This window comes from Tupaia chinensis, unplaced genomic scaffold (genome assembly GCF_000334495.1).
Source record: "Tupaia chinensis unplaced genomic scaffold, TupChi_1.0 Scaffold138260_1, whole genome shotgun sequence".
Classification (NCBI taxonomy): Eukaryota; Metazoa; Chordata; class Mammalia; order Scandentia; family Tupaiidae; genus Tupaia; species Tupaia belangeri.
This window is the reverse complement of record NW_006198158.1, coordinates 223,077-227,744: the sequence shown is the minus strand read 5'-3', so window position 1 is coordinate 227,744 and position 4,668 is coordinate 223,077.

Here is a 4,668-nt window from a genome sequence, read left to right as displayed (position 1 = left end):
TTCCCTATTGGAATGCCATTTAGTTCCTTCTCTTGCCTGATCGCATTGAATAGGAGCGGAGAAAGTGGGGAGCCTTGTTTTGTACCAGTTTTTAGTGGAAAAGCTTTCAGCTTTCTCCCCATTCAATATAATGTTAGCTATAGGTTTTTCATAGATCGCTTTTATTATGCTGAGAAACAATCCTCCTATGCCGATTTTACTAAGCGTCTTAATCATAAAGGAATGTTTTATTTTGTCAAATGCTTTTTACACATCAATTGAAGTGATAGTATGCTTTTTATCTTTCTTTCTGTTAATATGGTGTATTACATTTATGGTTTTGCATATGTTGAACCACCCTTGCATTCCTGGAATAAAGTCTACTTGGTCGTGATGAATAACATTTTTTACATGCTGTTGGGCTAGCAAGAAACCCTTAGGGATGGAGGAGCTGGAAGCAAAGGGAGACTGCTCTCCATTTCCCTCAGTAGCACAGGACATGCTGCCCAGGAGGTGCCGTTCTTCTCTGAGGGTAGTAGACAATACCCACTTGCTGGCTTAGGAGCCAGTAGCCCTGGAGTCCAAGCTCTTACTAATTCCCAGGCAGAAAGCATGCTTTTAGTGTGGAAGACACAGATTTGTGTCCTGTACCTGCCTCTTATACCCCCAAAACCTTGGAAAATGCAGTTTCACTTCTCTGAACTTCTGTTGATTCATCTGAAACGTTAGGCTCATAACACCTGCTCTACTTCCCACATGAAGAACAAGTAATAACTTGAAGTCTACACATTGTATTTTAGAGAGATTTTTGCTATAGGGCGTATGTGCTCACTGGAGAGACAGAGAGACAGAAAGAAAGAAATCACCCCCCTGGGGGGATGGCCACACTGGAATCCCTTCTCTTCCATTCTCCTCTCAGGATTTTGAGAATACATGCACACGTGCCTGGCCTGAGTTTTAAACTGCCAGGTCTGGGACTCAAACAATGGTAGACTATGTGGGAGTCTAGTGACGTAACTGTTACACCATCTGCTAGTCCCGAAGTTAACACATTTATTATAGCAGTTTACACATTGCATCCTTGCCACAATTCCATGGCTGACCACAGTTCAAGTCCCAGCCTCAGCAGAGAGGCTATGGGGGAACAGATGAGGGACATATTCAGTCTTGCAGAAGCAGAAAAGATTTCACAAAAGGATTGCTGCATTGGTGCAGGCAATAGGGTGTCATTCTTTTTTCTCTGTCTCTCATTTCTATCAGGATTTGGGGCACATCCACACACATTCTCAGAGTGTTTTTCAAGCCACCAGGCTAGAACTCAGATTGTGGTCAGCCATGTAGGATCTGGCTCCTGATGCACTGCACTTAACTATTATGCTATGGGGACAGCCCCTGTTGAATTTCACTCAACAAATACTTTCTCAAAACCTTGTGATGTGGTAGGTGCTCTATCAGGTCCCGGGGCAATAACTGTGGTGAAAAATTACTGCCCTCATGAAACTTACATTTTAGGTGGAGACCCACAATAAACAAGTAAATCAGTCAAATATATACTGCATTAGATGGTGATAAGTGCTAACTAATAAAGCAAGGAAGGAGATAAGAGATGTGGGGGAAATTGCAAATTTAGATAAAGGAGATCAGGGAAGGCCTCACTGAGAAGGTGATCATTAAGTAGAGATGTGAAGCACCTGAGGAGAGAAGGAAGATAATCTGGGGAACAAACATTCCAGATAGAGAGATTAACAAGGACGAAGGTCCTAAAGTGAGAGCTTATGTGTTCTAGGAACAGCAAGGAGGCCCCTTATGGCTGGATCACTGTGTGTATGTGTGGTGAAGAACAGTAGACGGTTAGGCCATAGAGGTGAGAGATGTTATCGTTGGATTGGAGTAGGGCATGGAAAACTTGATGAGTCTTACTTTTCATTTTACTATACTGTTTGAATGTCTACCTGTAGGCATGTGTTAATTTTTTTAACAGAGAAAATAGAACATCATGTCAGGAGAATGGCAGAGACTTTTGAAGTTTACAAAGAGAAAAACAACTAAGAATTTGGAAAGGGAAGTGGAGGCTAAATCACTAAGAGGCTTGTGTGTCAGGCTAAGGAATTTGATTTGGATTTATCCACTGGGTACTGGTGAATTAGTGAAGGTTTTAAACAGAAGTGGCATAATCAGAGCTGACTCTCCACCCCCAAGTTTCATAGGTCTCACTGGCTAGCATGGAAGCTAGATTGCCTAGAGACTGAAGGCAGAGAAACCAAGCTGTTGCAACAATTCACACCAAAGATAGTAAACTGGGGCAGAAGTGAAGGGGATAGATTTAAGAGATTCTTTTTTCTCCCTTCTTCCTTGAGAGATATTAATAATGCCATCTCGAGTCTTCGCATATACACATTCAGAGGGAAAAACTAGCTGACCACTAGGAAGTGATCTCAGCTGAATCCCTTCCAGCTGAGATACTTCAGAATCTTGGGATTTGAGGCACTTTATTTGCCCCTTCCTGATCTCTGATAGGCTCATCTGTGGCTATTACTCCCCTGTCTTCCTTGATGCTTCCAGCTGGGCTGCTGTTACTATTTTGTTTTTCCCAATGGCTGGTATGAGCTAAGGAAGAATACAGGGCAGGTCTCAGTTATTTTATCTTCAGTGATTTATCTGACATCCCAGGCTCAATGGAGGGGGTAGACTTCACCTTCTGGGATATTTTGAAAGCTTCCAAGAATAGCCTCAGGGCCCCAGTCTGAGAGCCAGGATACTGACTAAACTTTGGAACTCACAGTCTCTGCCAAGTTCCCCTCTAGGCTCCATCCCCTGACTGAATAAGCCAATTTTCCCTCCTTCCTTAATGTCTCCTGGAGGGCTCCACCCAAGCCTGAAATGCTTAAAGTTAGCTCTAAGTCTCCATCCCTAACTCCTCTGGAAAGAGAATTCAAGATGTAGCAGCTTATCCTCTCTAAGGTCCCTAAGGGTTCTGAGATAGGAACAAAATGAGACAGAAGGAGATGAGGAGACATAGAAACTGAGGCACACACTTACATAGGTCATGAAACAAAGGAAGACACGCTGGGATACAAAGAAGAGAGAGAGGGAAAAATCAGAGTGTCAGGGAGACAAACAGAAGGGATAAGAAAGGAGAAACAGAGTCTAAGAGATTGAGTCAAAGGAAAAATACCCACAGATAGAAAATAATTTAGAAGACAAGAAAAAAATCAGAAATGAAGAGGAGAAAAACTATTATATAGAGAGTTAGAGACAGACAAAAAGTGAGAGTAGGAACAAGAAAGAGTCAGAAAAAAAGAAAGGGAGCCTCAGGTTCTTATCCCATCCCAAACCCCTGCATCAAAACTGTGGCTGACAGCTTGGGCTAAACCCTGGGGATGGTCCCTCTGAAATTCAATGCCCCAGGGGTGCTGATAGGGACCCCAGATGGTATGATAGACAGATGGTCCAAGGTAAGCATGGCAGTGAGCCCAAGTAGCCCTCATAATTGCACAATACTATCATCAGGTACTTACACCCACCATATACTGCAGATGGGTAGATAGTCACCTTCAAAGTGAGTGCCCAAAGTGAGTTCCCTAAATAAGAACACTTTCCTATTTGATATATTTTTTGAAATTGTCAAAGTGTATGTGTGTTAGCCAGAGAAAGACAGGGAGACACAGAGAGAGAAGGAGAAAGCATCCTCCAATGGGGTGTGGTCATGTCAAAATCTCTTCTCTTCCATTTCTCCATCTTGTCAGAATTTTGTGCATGTACTCATACACGGCATGTCTCTCAAGTCATCATGGCCAAGATTCAAACCACAGTTGGCCATGTGGAATCTGGTTCCCTTAATCACTAGGTAGTGGGGCCAGTCCTCTACCTGATAATTTAAAACAGTTTAATCTGCATGATAGTGAATATTAATGAACTTTTTATGTTATGTGATTTTTAAAAATTTTATTGAAATTTGTTTATTTACATTCATTCAGTATACATCATTACAACACACAAAATGAGATTTTTCCATCCAGAATACACTGTATATTGGCTCAATAAAGCATATCAATGTGTTATCATCAACAAATAGTTTTCCATTTCCTGTTTCCTGTATATTTTTCTTTTTTTCCCATCTTTGAATTCCTATCTCTCACCCTCTGCTCTCTCCCACCCTCCTGCCACACTGTCTCTGGTATCTAGGGGCACTTTCTATGCCTTATCCTCCCCCAAATTTATTGATTAACTAAGGATATTAATTAATCTAAATATTTTTTCTTTTATTTTTTATTTACCTTTATTTTATACATTCAATCACATTATTATTTGGCTTACAAAATGAATATTTCAACAGGTGAACATTTTTCCCTAGTACAGTTGATAAAACTACAAAATATCTTCAACAGATAATACCACATTTCTTTGTGCCATTAATGCTTTGCCTCCCTATTTTTCTTCTTAATGTCCTTCCTCAGACCCTCCTCTTTCACATGCACTATATCTGGTATTTACAACTATATACTGTGTTTCTATATCCTTTAGACAATTAGTTTAAGTCACAGAGTGCGGACACTCAGTATATATATATTCTTTTTTTTTTTGGAGAGATTTTCACTGTAGGGCGCGTGCGCTCGCCAGACAGACAGAGGGAGACATAGAGACAGAAAGCGAGAAATCACCCCCCAGGGGGGATGGTCACACCGCAAT